General features: G+C 45.9%; 1 long non-coding RNA gene across 4 annotated transcripts in view; it reads left to right on the top strand.

Moving 5' to 3' along the window:
* The window catches only part of LOC102550768 (uncharacterized), a 57,936-nt gene extending 41,019 nt beyond the window's left edge, over positions 1–16,917 (top strand). Inside the window, exons 2-7 of one of the 4 annotated variants that reach the window (XR_001836540.3) lie at positions 1,585–1,725; positions 4,942–5,073; positions 5,376–5,707; positions 6,269–8,366; positions 9,282–9,325; positions 10,254–16,917. This is a non-coding gene — a long non-coding RNA (uncharacterized LOC102550768). The remainder of the gene's footprint in view (positions 1–1,584; positions 1,726–4,941; positions 5,074–5,375; positions 5,708–6,268; positions 8,367–9,281; positions 9,326–10,253) is intronic. The other 3 variants (XR_005500529.2, XR_005500528.2, XR_005500530.2) reach the window with 3 other exon arrangements.
* Positions 16,918–17,278: the final 361 nt, after the last annotated feature.

Raw genomic sequence — 17,278 nt, forward strand, 5'->3', positions numbered from 1 at the left:
CACTGTGAGCAGCTGTGCTAAATCTGGATGAATGGCCAGGCCTCAGATCCTGGGCTAATGCTTAGAGAAAGCCCCACTCAGTTTGCACAATATGACATCTTACAGATGAGTCAAGACACATAATTCTCAAGGGACAGTTAGCTGCCATTCAGAAAGCTCCACTTTAAACAGCAGGTATGCCAGTGAGAATTAGATCATATTAATATACAGATGCAAGCTCAGTCTGTCCATGTAGCAGGCTGGTACGTAGGGACAGACCCTGAGGGCCATAATGGTTCTCAGGAGACATGAGCAGCACTGAAGGAGGAACGCCTGGATCCTGGGCATGGTGCCTGGTGTGTGGGACCTGCCCATCAGATACCAGGTAGCCATTGATAGAGTAGTACAGACTTCTTCCTTAAGAGGTTATTGGCATTGTTGTTATTTGGCCACAGAGCCGTGGTTCTGGAAGACTTGAGATTAAAACATAATCAAAGGCTCTGGTGCTCAGTGTCTGGCCTTTTAACACTAGCAGTTTAGAGCTGAGCACTTCAACAGATGCTCTTTGGCCAACTAGAGCAGGCAAATGGGGATTCTTAATATCTCCAGTTTCCAGCTGAAACCCAGTGTGCTCGTCAGGGCTCTCCAGAGGACCAGAACCACTCAAATGAGCATATAGACTTATCTGGCTTATATAACGGAGGATGGGTTGTCCGACCTTGGCCATCTCAATGGCTGTCTAACCCATGAAGCTGGATGTTTTAACCTGGTTCTTCAGTCTGGCCTAGATGGTTCCTCAGGAGCCCCTGGTTCTGGAAGGCTGAAGAAGTTGAGTTCTGACATCAGTGGAGACAACAGGGGATATGTGCAATTACTAGCAAGGAGCAAAGGTAGGCAGGCAGGACTTGTGTCCTCTGAGACATCTTTACATCTGAGGCAGGACAGGAGCAAGTGCTACCCACTCTAGGGGAGGGGCTCCTAACCTCAGTCGGACCTTCCTGGAGAGGCACTGACAGTCCCATGTAGGGTGTGTCTCCAAGTTTACTTCAGATCAAATGAAGTTGACAAGCAAGACCGATTCTCACACAATTAAAAGCATCCAGGCCAGAACTTTAGTCTGGGCTTCTGGTTCTACACTAGTCCTTCTTTCTTTATGAACTCGCCTTCTCTGAGATGATAGGCAGGAGAACTTCAGCATCTTCCGTGCACCCTTCCAGGAAGAGAGCAGAGTTGAATCTGAGAGGGATGTCAGGCCAGGTGTCCCAGCAGTGCTGAGGTTAGGGAACCGGCTGGTGACACTCCCTACTCTAAACCGGAACTAGATTCCTCTGTGGTGGGACCAGTCACCGCAGCTAACCTAGAAGCAGTGCTGGCTGAAGGAAGATGCCCTCCTAGTGATGGGTTTCAGGACACCACCTTACTCTCTGATTTGAAATAAATAGCCGTGCTCATAATACTAAAACAGTGTTGTTTGAGTGTGAAAGGGGGGACAAGCATGTTTTCCCAGAGGCCCTGCTTTCCCTGGTGGGGTTTTGCTGTATGGGAGGGCCTGGTTTGAAAGCATCCCATATGTGAAGTATGCCATTTCTCTTTCTCTGATTACAGTGCTGAACTGTGGATGTGTCAAACCTGGTCGCTGAGCTGAAATCCCTTTTCCTGCTGGGACTATGTGTCTACACTACACACATGGCAGAGCTGGGTGTCTCTGGATATCGGTTGAAGTCCTAAAGCCGAGGACAGTAGACAGTAAATGTTTTCATGTCCTAATGCATGGATTCCCATCTGGGGGAGGGGAGGCAGAGCCTTTGGCCTTTACCATCCCACAGAGACTCCTGGAAAGAGGAAGTCACAGCTGAGGGCTGCAGGAAACAACACTGTGACATTTGCTCTCCCCCCTCCCATGACATCCAGCCAATTCAGAAGAAGGAAGGAAGGCTGAGACTATATATGCTCATCAGAACTGACCTCATGTACTGTCCCTGCCTACCTTTCACACTGTGGAAACTACCTCTCTGGGACTCCTTTAGCACGGAGCAAGGAACCTATAGAATTAGGGCCCATACCTGTTGTGGATTTGATCTAATGCTCCTTATGTTAATTGGGTCCCCCAAATTACATGGAAATCCACATGTAAGTTGCCGAGGGTCTCTGCCCCCAGTTGGTTTTGATTGGTAAATAGAGTTGCTGGTAGCCAGTCACTAGGAAGGGAGACAGAGGCAGGACTTGTGATTTCCCAGGCAAGGGGACTGAGGGAGAAAGAAGGAGTTAGAACGTCCATGCTGAAAAGGAGTAATGGCCAGGCCTGAGAGGTGCAGAAGAGAGAGCACAGCAATCAGGTAAAAGCCTGGGAAGAGTGGCCCCAGCCCTCCCCGCCCCTACCCCATTGGATCTAGGGCAGCGAAGATGGAATATGGATTTTAGTAAGTAATAACTCAGGAATATCGGGAGGGAGGTGTTAGTCACATGCAGGTTTGGCAGCGGCCCAGCTGTCAAGCTGTTTAAGGCATATTAAAATATTAGGCTCTGTGTGTGTGTGTGTGTGTGTGTGTGTGTGTGTGTGTGTGTTTGTGTTTCATTCAGGAACCCAGAACACTGGGCAGGTAGTGAGGAACGTCTGGGCTGATTTGAGTAGAGGCTAATTGGCAACAGCAACGCCATGTCTTCCTGGGCCTTGGCCTCTTTTTCCTTATCTTGTTGCAAGTGTTCGGGCATCTGAGAATGCCTGGGTTTCTTCCAGAGCCTGCTCAGATCCGTTCTGAAGTCCATATACAAAGAGTAGACTGTGTTCAGCTCAGCACCTGAGTGCGGTCACCGGGGCAGCTATTTGGAACACCCTGAATGTATAGATCTTGAATGTGCCCTGCACTGAGCCATCTTGCTAGCCCTTATAATACTTTTTAATATCAGGAAGCCCGCTGACTTCCAACATGAAATTTACACTCGCTGGAGCATCCTGGAAGCTATGGAGCAAACAGAGGCCACTCTGGGGTATTCTCCCAGAGCTTGCGGCAAGAGGAAAAACCGAATTCCTTTGTTCCCTCGTCTTTCTGTCCAGTCCTGCCTCTTTGGCTGTGTCTCCAGTGAAACTTTCTGCTCACAGTTGTCTATTAGCAAGGGTCCAGGTTTCTGACTCAGACTGTTCCTTCCACTGTCACGTCCAGGGATGATGACCTCACCATGTTTGGTCAATTAGCATCCTGTTTCCAAATCAGCATATATGGTTGATGGCTGCATCCATTAGTTGGGCTAGACTGTCGAAGACTGTGCTCAAATATAAGCCAGGACCAAACTAATTCTCTTCTTCCTTAGCTCTAAACCAAAGAAGTGCTGAGCTGATCTGATGACTGGCTCTTGGTGACGACTTGTTCACGTGTTTGCAATGCTCTCTGTCTGAGGAGTTGGGATGGTTGTAGACCGTGAAGAAGCACACGAGGAGGTGCTCATCACGTCCCCGTCCCTTTCTTTCTCAGGCAATGAATCCATTAGAAACGATCCCAGAGGAGACATAGGGAAACTATTTTGCACCTGTGTAAAGCCTGCAGCATAGCCTGTGTGCTATGGTCCCATTGCTGGTGGCTTCCGTGCTGTGCTCACAGATCTCTTTGCTGATGGGGAGTCCTGCCTCTTTGGTCATATTTCCAGTCAAACGTTCTGCTCACATTTGTCGATCGGAAAGAGCCAAGGCTCCTGGCTCAGCCTGTTCCTCTTATGTCCAGGGATGATGACCTCACCATGTTTGGTCAATTAACACGCTGTTTCCAAGTCAGCATATATGGATGATGGATACACTGTTTGTTCTAGCATGACGACTGTGTGGCCAAAGAACACCTCTGGCACCAGCTTTTCTTTTGTTCTGAACACATGATTTCTCATGGCGAGCTTGAGAACAATTGGCTTATTGATTAATGTAAGAACCAAGGGTGGACTTTGCCAGACTAAGGCTTGCCGGGTGCCAACCTGAAAGCTGGCGAATCTCCTTTTTGGAGTTGCGTCTTTGGGCATGAACATGGTGATGAGGGAATGCGCTTCTAAGTTCTTTGCTATTTGTTGCTCTGCTTTGAAAATAATACTGTTCTTATCTCTGACTGAGGAAAGCACATGGCAAATAGGTCATCAACCAGTTCCATACACACCAGTTAATCTTAAAATGTCTTCGTTAACTCAGTGACTGGGCACTCCTAAACCTCCCCTGCCATCCTAGACATAATCAGATAGAGTGGCCATTGGCTACTTCAACCGAAAACTCACATGGCTTTATCTCCTGCTGCTACTGCCTCCTTCTTCCTCCCCATTCTCTCCTCCCTGTGCCGTCGCTTGAAACTCTAAGTGTCCCACCCTGTCCTTAGTCATTGGTCCTGGTATCTTTATCGATTGATCAAGAACCAATTGGGAAACAGGACTTTAGCATTAGAAACACCCTTATAGTCCTCCCTCCCTGTGTAGACTACCAAACCCAATTCCTCCTTGCTATCTTGGTAAGGCAGCATCCCACTTTGGTGAGACACCAAACTGAGGGGATAGCGGGGACACTCAGGGAACTCACCTTCATATGGAAGCAAGTGGCACGGGAAGACTGTTACCTGATACTCCAAGTGGAAGACTGATGTGTGAGGACAGTTGAATTACGGCTACTGTATTTGAGGTCTTTTAAGGGCCCAATAATACAATCCTTCTCTGAATTTCTTTTAAAACATAGAGCCTCCACTTGTAGCCCAGGTAGATCTTGAACTCACAACCTTCCTGTCTTAGGCTTCTAAACACTGTAATTATAGATGTATCCCACCATGCCACTCACGTATGACCAAATAGTTCAGTCTATGTGTGTGTGTGTGTGTGTGTGTGTGTGTGTTTGCGCGTGCATGTGTGCGTGTGTGTTTGTGTGCATATGTGCTCATAGAAATGCATGTAGGCCAGAGTTTCACATTAAATATCTTCTTCTATTACCTTACTTTTTGGAAACAGGGTTTCTCACCGAACTTGGAGCTCATCAATTCAGCTAAATTGGTTGGCCAGCAAGTCCTGGGATCTGCCTATCTCTGCCTCTACCCCAGCTAGAGCCCTCATAGGTCCCTGGGATTCAACGTGGATCCTCAGGTCAGTAAAGCAAGCCCTTTACTGACTGAAACATCCTCTCACCCTAAGTGGTTCAGTATTTTGTTTAACTTGTCCTGTGATGTGAGAGCCACCATCAGTGATGTACCTTCTTGGCAATCTCTACATAAGGGAAATGATCAATCAAAGTACTCATTTTGGTGACAAGAGGACAGTAAAACGTTGGTGTGTAACATGCAATTCATTGATTTCTCTCAAGTCTGGGGTTGGGGGTGCTGGAAGGGTGTTGTGGGCTGCAGGAAATTCACTCTGTGTTTAATCTTCTCTCTTTCCCTTCTCTCTAGGTGTATGTTTGTTTTGGCTCAGCTCTGAGCTCTCTGGGAACTCAAAGTCCTGACTAACGGCATTGTTGGACCTGGGTGCCTCTGAGGAAGATCTGTCTGAGAAAGAAGAGATAGAGCTGAGATGTTAAATGTTTCCAACAAAAGCTATCAGGGCAGAATGTCCTGACTCAGCACTTCCCGGCATTTTTTGAGGTTTTGTCCACAGACAATGTACAGTTACTCCTTTTTGAGCATGTGGTTTTCTTTATTTAGTTTTTCCTCCCTTAAGCTTATGGGTTTTCATTGACGAGATGGTTGTGCAAGTCTGAGGTGCAGGCACTGCCCGGAAGCTGGTAAGTGGATGGTGGCTACTTACTCTCAGTGCCAGGGGACACCTAAGCGTGGCTCCTGACTCTCGGTGGCAGGCAGAGCTGCTGTCACTTGTGGATCCCTGAGCTGGACTCCCGGCAGCTCCGGCTCTTGGGTTCTGTCCCTTGCTACCACTGTGGAGCTCTAGTTTGTTGACTTATGAGTCACACGGTCCTTGGCTTGTGTGATGGCTTGAGCCGTATCTTCCCACCCTGGTGTGTTGAAGTCTCCATGCCCAGTATGACAGGATGTGACCAGATTATTGCAAGACATTGTTCCTGTTCAGCTTTGCCACTCTTGGGAGTTAATAATCTAATCAGAGGCAGAAAGCCCTCATAGGAAACAGTTCACAAGGCAAGGCATTAGAGAATTTCAGGACCGCAGGATCTGTGCCCCGATGCAGACAAGCAGAACTAATGTTAGCATCTCCTTAGACCCTACTAGGTTCCCAGAAAGCCATTGTCTGGGCTTTCTCCCTAGACTTGTTTCAACAGCATTTCTGACACCTTGAGTTAGTTGGTGAGTTTTCTTCTTTGCAAAATTAGGTTTACTCGCACGGATGCCACACTTGTTAAGAGAATGAGCAAGCAGAGGGAGACCAACTGTACCATCACGAGAACAAGGTGTCTCCTCATCGCCCAGGGAAGATGTAGCTGGTTTATGGAAGAAGAATCCCATGGGTGGACAAACACTTGAAGCTCACCAACAGGACCCGACACTCACCACCGAGGGGTTAGAAAGGACTGCCCATGGCCTCTGACATAAGGAGGCTTTTTTTGTCTAGAGGACCTCATCTGCCAAAGTGGGCTGGGAGAGGCCACCTGAGACTAACAGTGGCTTGCCAGGTGTTAAAGAAGCACTAGAACCTGATCCTCGCTTGCAGTCCCGTTTGTGGGGCTCCCCTGCTTCCAGCACTCCTCTGCTTCCGAGAGTTCCCTTTCTCTCCTTTCATTTTCTGTAAGGTCAAAGATAAAGACCTGGCTTCAGGGTCCCACCACAGACAAGCTGTGCAACCGTTCATGAGATTTCAAGCTTGCTTGGACTCAGCTCCTTCATTTTTGTAAACCAGAAAAGTAAGACCTGCTTTTAAATGCTTCTGGCCTCAGATCTAAATGGAAGCCAGAACAGCCCGTCTCTCATAACAGAGAGTGATTGGTCAACGTCAGCCACGTTCGTGCTGGTGATTTGACTCTGGTATGGGCATCTGGGGCCAATGGTGGCTCTTGGTAGCTGGTCTTGAAATTCATTTTGGGAAAGGTACTGCCCACTTTCTTAGAGTGTTGGGGGTGGCGCTGAGCTCTGAGAAGCTGGACCTGAAGAAGAGTCTAGCCAAGAGATCTCGGATTTCTCCAGAGTTCATGGGCGGAGCAGAGCCTGAACATTCATGCTGTGACAAGAGGCACAATGGCTGCTTGGGCCCACATTACCTCTTGTCTTCCACCACTGGCCTGAGCCAATACAATCAACCGCTCCACTCTCTCCCACTTGGTAACCTGAAAACTTCTGAGGATCTATGATAACCACTTTGTCATTACTGAGGAGAAAATGAACAAAAAAGACAGCCACTGGCATAGGGAAGGGTCAGGCAAGGGCAAGTCTCCAAAATTTGGCAGAAAGGGTTGGGGTCTGAAAAACAAATGTAACTAAGCAAGGAGTCTGTCCTTCTTCCTTCTACTCCCCATGCCCTCTCTGGACTCCTATTCCAAGATCTTTAATTTTGAAATTTTAAACAAGAAAGTGTATTAATCTTCAAGAGCTCTCATTAATCACCATGCCTGGCCCAGTGGTGAGGGAGAAAGAGAGAGATGACTCACTTCTACAGTTGATTTCTTGGTAATGGAGGGTCAGGGCCTGCCCTTACATTACCCCTTTGTCGAACTAATGGAGAAAACTCTCACTTAGGAAGCACCCATTCTGGAGCAATTTTTCAGTGGAAGATTGCAGACAGTAATAGCCACCGACAAGAAAAGATTTCCCTTAGGGAAACGAGAGTGAGTGGCTTGGCAGAATCATGAGAAACACAGACCTTGCCCTGGAGAGTTGTGGGGTTCGATGGCAGGGTTGAGTAAGGCATAAGCTTCAGTATGTGGCATATGAAGTGCATCTTCAACAAACAGTGAACCTTTACCACATCCCTTCTTGGTGCCAGGCACTGTGAGGGCCTTCTTTCTGTCATCGTTTGATCAGTATGTGACAGGTGGCATCACGTCCCCTGGTTTACTGATACGAATTCTGACATGCATGCCAAGCGACTTGTTAAATACGACTTTTCTCATTGCTGTAATAAAATACCCAACAAAGAAAGCAACTTAAGGCAGGCATGGCTTATCTTGGCTTACCGTTTGAGGGGCTACAGTCTTCACAGCGGAGGGTGCAGGAGTCAGCTGGCTCTATTACATTTAGTGAGGAAGAAGAGAGAAATGCATGTTGGGATTCCACTCGCTTTCTACTTTTTCTTCAGTCTGGGATCCCAGATCACGGGATGTTGCTGCTCACATGCAGGGGGATCCTCTTCAGGTAAATCTCTACGGAACGAACACCCTCACAGACACACCCAGAGAGGCATCTTCTAGGTGCATCTCCATATCTAGTCAAGCTGACGATGGAGTCCGACGGTCAAGGTTGCCTAAGGCCTCACAGCTGGTAAGAGATGGAGCGAGGCTTTGTATCCATACGGTTTGGTGCTGAAGCCGAATCACACTTCCACTCACCGAGAAGTAGGCAACACAAGCTCACCTCTCTGGGCTACAGGCCAGGGGATGCCATTGTATAGCAATGGTCTACTTTCCCTCTGAATGACTGTTGGGGAGTTGTGAAGGAAATTAGTATGTTGTCCTACTACTTGCCTCAAAAAACCTCTCTTGTTATTATTCTTTTAGAGGTTTGGGGTGTGGCAGCTCTGGTGGGTGAGAGGATGGGTCGTTTATGGTGCAAAGCAGTCTTCAAAAGGTTAAGGATTTTTTAAAAATGATCGCTTTTGGTCCTGGCTAATCTCATCAATACTAGGACAAGCTGCTTTACCAGTCAATGGGTGGTCTGCTCCAGCTCACTGCCAGAGCTGAGTACTGATAGGGCTGAGTGGGGGTTGGTATGGGTTCTAGAGAGGGTCTGTTCCATATGTTCTGGGGCTTGGAGGCATCTTTCCCACAGCCTAGGGTGGAGGTGATGTTGGGGGTCTTCTTGGAACTGTGAGAACACTTGGAAGAGTTAAGAAGGAAGTTCACTGTCTTATGGTTGAAGGGAGACTTGCTGCCCAGGAAGGTTTGCAGGGATGTAAGTCTAGCAGTTTCTATAAAATGTCTACATCTCCAACTGACAGAACCTAGGAGGAGGGGGGACCCATTGGGTTGGAAGGGTCCAGTTCGGTGACTCCCAAGCAAGGCTTCCTGACTTCCCCTGTTGCATGCAGGGGGCGGCTGGAGCAGACAGCATGTTCAGGAACACCTTAATGATGTCAAGATACTTTTCATTGCTCATTTATCAGTTAGCAGTTCAGATTTGTAGTGTGCTCCCCGTGTTCGTTCTCCCTCTCACGCGGACAATGCATTCTTTCAACAGCGTGCAGCTCCGTGGGAAGGGCTGTGCTGAAAGCAGAAACAGTGGTGCGTGCAGCCTGCTCCTATGGGGGGAGGGGGTGGGGGGGCAGGTGGGAACCAGATGCCTGGCCACAGCCGAGGGAGGGGGATGAGCACACAGAGCAGCCACTTCTGGTTCCACTTATTCATTTCTCTGCGCTGAAAGGTGTCATATAAATGCTAAATAGAACAGAGAGAGATGGGGGCCTATCTATCTGCATTTCGGCTAATGTGAGCAGATGTAGATAACAAAGCCACTTAGCCGATGAGGCTCACCTGCCCTGCCGGGCCTAAGGTCCATCTTCAGTTCACTTCAATGCTGCCCAGTCAGTTCTGCTCTAGCACTGTGGCAGACACGGCACTCGGTACAAAAGGGGGGTTTGTGCTTTCTGTCCTCGGTGGGTTGACAAAACTTGTTGACGAGACAAGTTTAACCACAGGAACCATCTGAGAACAATACGACCCAGGTTATGATTAAGTGGCAAGTCCTGGGGAACAGATGAAGTGCTGGAGGAGGCTATAGAAGAAAGAGGAAGCCATGGCGGGAAGCAAGGCTTTGTGGGGAGAAGGGCCGAACCACTGTCCTGCTGGCTGGGTACCTTCTTCCCTGTGGATGCTCACACGGATTCTTCTTACCCTTTTGGTCTTAGTGTAAATGCTAACCGTCCACAGGGCCTTATTAGCTATCCTAAGTGGCGCCCTCTATCCACTTAACACCATGTGTAATAGATATTAACAAGTTTCTCTCTTTCTCGTTGCTCTGTAGCCACCCCATAGGCAGCAGTCCGTACATCTGTTTCATTCACTATTTATTTCGCAGACAAGCACAAAGCCTGGAGCCCAAGAGGTGCTCTGCAAAGACTTGCTGAACGAATGAGTGACATTTGAGGAAAGCCTCATTTAGATAATGTTTCTGTTGGCCAATTTGAATCCAAGATTTTGTTTTATATTCTAGGAGGAAAATCCACAGAACTCGTAGTTCCTGTGTGGAGATGAACGTCTTTCAAGGTGAAGAGTTTGCATTTAAAACATAAAACCACAATAAAGTAGGAGGAGAAACTGGTCCTTGACAGGAACGTGCCAGTCAAGTCTGCATGCTAAGACATAGAGAAGAAAAAGAAGAGGAGGAAGAAGAATCAAATATTTAGGAATGATTGAGCAGGGATATTGAATAAACTTAACCCATTACTATGCAGAACATAATGCAGGCATCTTAATCTGGGATCCTGTCCAAGGCGATCCATGATTGGATGAAGTGGGAGATTCTCGTTCAGAGAGTTTCACCCAAAATGTGATGTCTGATCGTAGACTCAGCATTATGGGGCAGCTCCAGTGTGCTTTTCGGTAAAGGGTAGAGGGCTCTCGTTTCATCCTTTGTTGGCTTTGAGTCATGAGTAGCCTGGATGGCTCTCCTTTACAAAAATAATTGTTTTGTTTGGCTCGAACCCACAGAGGCACTCAGCTCCACGACGGGACAAAGACATTTTAAAAAGTGAGAGTCCTTAGTATGCAGTTGACTGTCTCGTTGTTAGAATCCGACTGGATCAATATTTAATTTTAGTTGTGGAAGGTAAGGCCAAGCAGTCAGAATTGCCCTCAGATTTCTTTGCATAACAAAAAGATCTCTCTTGATTTATTTACAGCTTAATTCAGGAAACAGAACAGGAGAGAGAGAGAGAGAGAGAGAGAGAGAGAGAGAGAGAGAGAGAGAGAGAGAGTCTAGACAAGGTGTTGGGCAGGGTGTTCCTCTGGTAACTACATACAGTTAGTGAGTAGATGGATAATCCTAGTTCGTGAATCTTCTTCATGGTCAGAACCAGTATGTCAGCACAGTTTAGAAATTCCTTCCTTCCCACCAAAGACCGTTTTACTGTAGGAAAAAGAGATTCCAATATCAAAAGCAATCTTTTGACTGTACTAGATGCATTCTTGAAGCTGCTGGAAACTTCTATAGAAAATTTAAAATTCTACACATAGGAAACTTACGATTTATAAGCTATGAAAAGTGAAGTTGGTTGTTGCAACTGAAGAGCATTGACTTTGGCTGGTCCATGAGTTGCTTGGGGAATTGCCTAAAAAACTGTTTCTGCATATTTGATGATTGCATTGGGTTTTGGTCACAGGCAGAGTCCACTGGGATCACCAGTTTCGGGGTTCCTTCTTCTTTACTTCACTGTCTTCTGAGCTGAGACAGTTTCTCACAGCAGAGGAGAGGAAAACTGTCACACCCAACTCAGGCTTGCTGGGAGCTACTTCATTCCATCCTTCTTTATTTCGAGGTGCTGTATGCAAGATCTAGGGCCAAGTTCACACTGCTGTGAGCAGAATGAGTTGAGTTAAGGAGAACTTTGCTGAGGACCTGACTCTAAGCTATAAATAATGTGCAAACCATAGATTCTACCTAGATCAACTATAGGTTGGATCTGGTTGTCTCTCAAAGCCCTACAAGTTGTAGACTGGCTACCAGTCTGTGAACTACTGGGTGGAGGTAGAACCTTAAGAGGTGGGCAGGCTCTTGCAAAGGAACTAAATTACTGGGGATCTGTTCTTGGAGGGAACATTAAGTGCTTGGATTCTTGTCTTTCTCTCTCTGCTTTTCCTCAGCGGAAACGCAAGCAGCTTTTGTTCTTCCGTGTGCTCCCATCATGGTCTTCTGCTTTGCCACAGGCCCTAAAACAGTGAAGTCAGAAGACCATGGAGGAAAATCTCTGAAACAATGATCAAAAGAAATCCTTTTTCATCCTCTGAGATGTTTATCTCAGAGGTCTTGGCACGGCAGAGAAAAGCCAGCAAGCACAAACTCTGTGAAAGCGCCATATGCAATAGATCATTATATAATGTGGATAACAGGCCTTTTACCACACTGTGACCTCAAACTTTTGTTTTGTCTCCTGAGCTCTGCAACTGACTTTTCCTCTGACTCATCTTCATGTTCTTGTATTATCAGAACCTGGGATATTTGGTAATCAATCATCTCAGGTGATGATTATGAATAATGTGTGGCCATTGATGATATCAGAAATGGATACCAGTGGTGGTGGTGGGGTGTCTGTGAGTGCATGCACAGTTCAATATTTAGTCCATCTTGCTTCCTAGCTGTAGGGTTTCTCTTTCCATTGCAGAGGAATGAATGCATTAGAGCCAAACAGCTAGATCCCTTTCAAACAAGAGTCCCCGGCTTGGAAGCCAAAGAGACCATATGCTTTTTAGCCTACTTTCCTGAAGAACTGTCAGACACTTATCACATTTTAGGTTCATGTTCAGTACCAGAGCAACATAAATGATATGAATAGATAGAAGACATCGATCTCAGACATGCATTATTCTCAATAAATTCTCAGTAAAAAAAAAAAAAAGAAAGAAAGAAAAAAGAAAAAAAGAACCAAAAGAAAAAAAAACTTCAAGAAGGCTTGGGAGATGGTTTAGTGATTAAGAGTGTGAACTGCTCTTGCAGACATAGTTCCAGAGGATCTGATGGCTTCTGGCCTCTGGGGCACTTGTATGCACAAGTGCAAAACCATACATTGACGTACATGCATACACATAATTAAAAACTAAAGAGAAACCTCAAAAAATAAAAAAAAAACATTGAGAGTAGCAAAATAAATGAAATACTTGAATGGTAATTCAAGACAGAAAAATGTGCCAATACATGTCTATACTATACAAATACATTATTTAAAAAGTCAACAGAAGGGGTTGGGGATTTAGCTCAGTGGTAGAGCGATTGCCTAGCAAGCGCAAGGCCCTGGGTTCGGTCCTCAGCTCCAAAAAAAAAAAAAAAAAAAAGAAAAAGAAAAAGTCAACAGAAGCTAGGCAGTGGTGGTGCATGCCTTTAATCCCAGCACTAGGGGGAGAGAGGCACGTGAACCTCTGTGAGTTCAAGGCTAGCCTGGTCTACATAGTGAGTTCTAGGACAGTCAGTCTACACAAAGAAACCCTGTCTTGAAAAAAAATCAGTGGAGAGTTGGTGACATAGCGCAGCCAATAAAGTGCTTGCCATGTTCAAACAAGGGAACCAGAGCTCAAAGTCCAGAGCCTAGTTAATAAAAGCTGGGCATGGTGGTGTGTACTTCTAATTCCAGGCCTGGGGAGGTAGTGGTAAGCTGATCCCTGGGGCTCCCTAGCCAGTCAGCCTAGCTTACTGGTAAAATCCCAGGTCAATGAGAGACTGCATCTCAAAAATACAACGTACCTGGGGAACGACAGCCACCGTGTCCTCTGACTTCTACATGCACACGAACGTATGTGTACTTCCCACGCGTGCACCTGTACACAGACGAGCATCAGAGTAGAACAGATAAATTATTGAACCTATAGTGCTGGGGCAATTTTCAACTGGAAAAAATGTTTCCTTACATCATATACAAAAAATAAACACAAGAAAGAAAAGTCAAAACAGTGAGAACAAAATGTAGATTCTTCCACAACATTATTTAGACTTTCTTCTACCCCAGGAATGGGAAGGCTCTCTTTGAAGTAGCAAAAATTATATGCTGTTTGAAAAAAAAAGATTTGGACATTTGACTCACTGAGTAAACCACCTCCATATGGCCACACGTGTGAAGAAGAAAACGCATATTAGATCTTATAGACTACTAAACAATGAGAAAAGAGCCGAGAAAAGCAATTCAAAATTCAAACAAGAAACTCTAAGTGGCAAATGTACATGATTTTAAATTATCTACCTGGTGTTTAACGTGTCATCTCAGGCCACAGGGCGAATTTAAAGACGTGCAAGCCATGTGCAGAACAGCCAAAAGAAAGATGCCTCTCTTCTGGTTCCTTGGTGACAGGTTGCCATGACAACCTTAACACATCTTTTGAATGGAAAAAAAAATTGTTAGTACGACTTGAAGTTCTATTGGTTGAGCTAATACTTTATGGAACTGAACTCAATCCTCGCTTTATTTTTTTGTTACTGTAAAGACACTTTCTCTCCCTGTGTGTTTTAAATAGGTCAGCTATTAAAGATGAAATCATGCTGATGCCATCCGTTCCCCCACCCCCTTGAGATGAACAGAAGCTCCCTTTTACTTCTGTGCCGTCTTGACCATGTGAATTCTATGGAAACGCCTCCAAGCTTTGCCGTATAGCATATGCACAGTCCTGGCCTATCTTTGCCTCCCCTGGTGATTTTTATGTCCTGCTGGTGAGCGCTGGGAAGCCCTCTCCTTGACTTTGGTAAGGCCAGCACTGTACTTTCAGTCTGTGACCAAAAAAGAAGACAAAATAAATGCTTTTCCTGTCACTGGAGAGAGAAGGGGCTGATGACAGATTTGCTCTCTTTGCAAGATCTTCCACTTCTACAACCTGCAGCTTTCGGCGGTCTGATGCTGGAAAGTATAATGTCTGCTCTGCAGGGAAACCATTATACCAGGTACTAATGAGGATCTGATCAATACCAACCAGTAAACACAACCTCACTCAAACTCTGGCCATATGGAGGGGTAGATTATCATTTTTTAATGTCTCAGGGAGGAGACAGAGAACCACAAGATGCTCCCCGGCTTGTAGTAAAGAGAGGACATAAAGGGACTCAGGAGCCCTTTAGAGTATGCAAGATCTCAGATGAGAAATTATCTGGAACTTAATGTAATAGCTCCAGCAGTCTCACTGACAATACAGATGCTTTGTTAAAGAAGTAGGTTAAAAAGGAAGTAACGGAGGCTGGAGAGAGGACTCAGTGGTTAAGAACACTGGCTGCTCCTCTAGAGAACCTGGGTTCAATTCCCAGCAACCCCATGTAGGTTCACTCTAGTTCCAGGGAATTTGACGTCCTCTTCTGAACTCCACAGACACCAGGTATACATGGGGCACACAGCCATGCAGGCAAATAAAAACATCCGTAGACATAAAACAAATGAATGAATGGAAAAATAAATAAATATTTAAGAAAATAAACAAGACAGGAAAATGGAGACGAAACAGAATATGAAAGATACAAGTGAGAAAGGGGGACGGGGCACCTAAAATCCTCCAGTGAAACTTGTTTTAGCTCTTTGGCCGTCTGACAACCCTCTGTTGGGGCTGAGATGGCTTCTAAGGTGTGACTGGAACAGAGAAGGATTTCTGGGGGTGCATCTTTTCAACAGAGAGCAGTGGGGCCCTGGGCATGGAGCCCGCTCCCATGCCTGCCATGGGTTCTGCTGCACCCCTTCGTGCCAAAGTTCAGACCTCATTCGATGGTGTATTAAACTGCATAGGTTGGGCAGTCCACAGCGGCCCGCACGCTGGAGAGGCTGGCATTTCAATAGTATCCTACCCCTGGGGATGTTTTAGCAGCCCCAGCCTGGTACTGAAGGCTGGGGAGATTCTGAAGAGCTGATGGTCTTCAGTCCCTGTTGGAAGATGGAGAAGCAGTGTGAATTCCAGTGCCTGCCAAGGATGGCGGAAGTGGCTGCCGAGGCAACAACAGTAACAGATCTGCACGGGCGGCGTAGGCCAGACCTGAAGTGACGCAAGCTAGCAACAAAGGGCTCCCCTCTCCGGTGATTTCTTTGTATCTGGGTCACGCATTTGGCACCCCCGACTCTAGGGAACAGTCTTCTAATCTCAGTCTTCCTGGAAACGTCACAGACCTCCTCAGAGACCCCCTCTTAGCTGATTTAGATGTCATTGAGTTTTATGATCATGATCTGCCACCACATCTAACTTTTAATCTAGATTCTGCCACTGGACAAACCAGTGGGCCACTGGACGAGTCAATTTGGTCTTGAAGTCTATTTTTTTTTTCATTTACAAATATAAGCTTTCGAAATACACACCCCCTGCCTCCCCCCCCCCCCCCCCCCCGCCTCCCTTGGGAACATATAGAAGTGACCAGGTTCTATTGCCCTCCTCACCCAGCTCAGGTCGCCAGAGGCTGCCTAGGCTGCTCCTGCTTAGATTACCATGGTTCTGGGTTTACCGGATTCACAGCAAGGCTGGGTTATCTGGAGGGGGGGCTGCCCAATACCAGCACAAGAAACGAACCTATCAAATGTTAAAGCAGCGACAAAGTCATGCGACATGGGCTCTGCTTACCGCTAACTCAAAATAGTGTAATGAGGAAATGTTCTTCGGGACTGGAGAGATGGCTCAGTGGTGCAGAACACTGGCTTCTCTTTCACGGAGGACTTGTATCTTGTTCCCAGCATGCACGTGGTTGCTCATAACCACACCTGACTTGAGTTCCAGGGGATTGGACAGGCTCTTTTGGCTCTTTTGGCCCTTTTGGGCATCAGGCATGCGTGTGGAGCATATATATCCATGCGAGCAAAACACTGATACACACAAAATAAAAAGAAAAAAAATTTTAAAAGGAAAAAAATCCCTTGGAGGAAAATTGAGCGATTTAACTAGTATACACAATAGTTGTAACTACTGTTAAATTTGAATGATGCATATATGACTATGTATAAATGCGTCGAATCAGCACTTTTTACTGTAAATCTTTTGAAAAATATACTTTTAATCGACGTTCATACAAACGGTGCCTGCTTGTGTAGAAATCAGCTTCCATTTGCAAAGTCTTCATGGTGGTTTGGAGGCGTTAGAGCTCACACTGCCCACTTTCTGTGTATACTGTGTTACAGCAGTGGATTTTAAACAATAAAATTTTAAACAAAGAGACAGAATTGGAACTGCCTTGTTTTTTATTGTCCTGTGTGAGCTCTTGGTTTGAGTTAAAAACTGAAAACTACCTTCAGGTTGCTAATTACATTCTCGCTGAGCACATGACATTTTGGCTAAGTATGGTGTACCTATGGGCTAATTATGTGGCATATTTATGGGGCATGACGCATTTTTTAAGTGTGAGCTAATCCGCATAGGAAGAATTTCACTAAATTTGAAATACGATCTTTAAAATTGAATGTGTTCTCGCATTACAATTATCGTTGCTTAAAAACTCAAGAATAAATCTAGTAAATATAATATTACCACCGTCGCACAAATTAATAATAGCCTGATTTATAATTTTATAGGCATTTTTGTTTT

The sequence above is a fragment of the Rattus norvegicus genome, chromosome 2 (assembly GCF_036323735.1).
Source record: "Rattus norvegicus strain BN/NHsdMcwi chromosome 2, GRCr8, whole genome shotgun sequence".
Classification (NCBI taxonomy): Eukaryota; Metazoa; Chordata; class Mammalia; order Rodentia; family Muridae; genus Rattus; species Rattus norvegicus.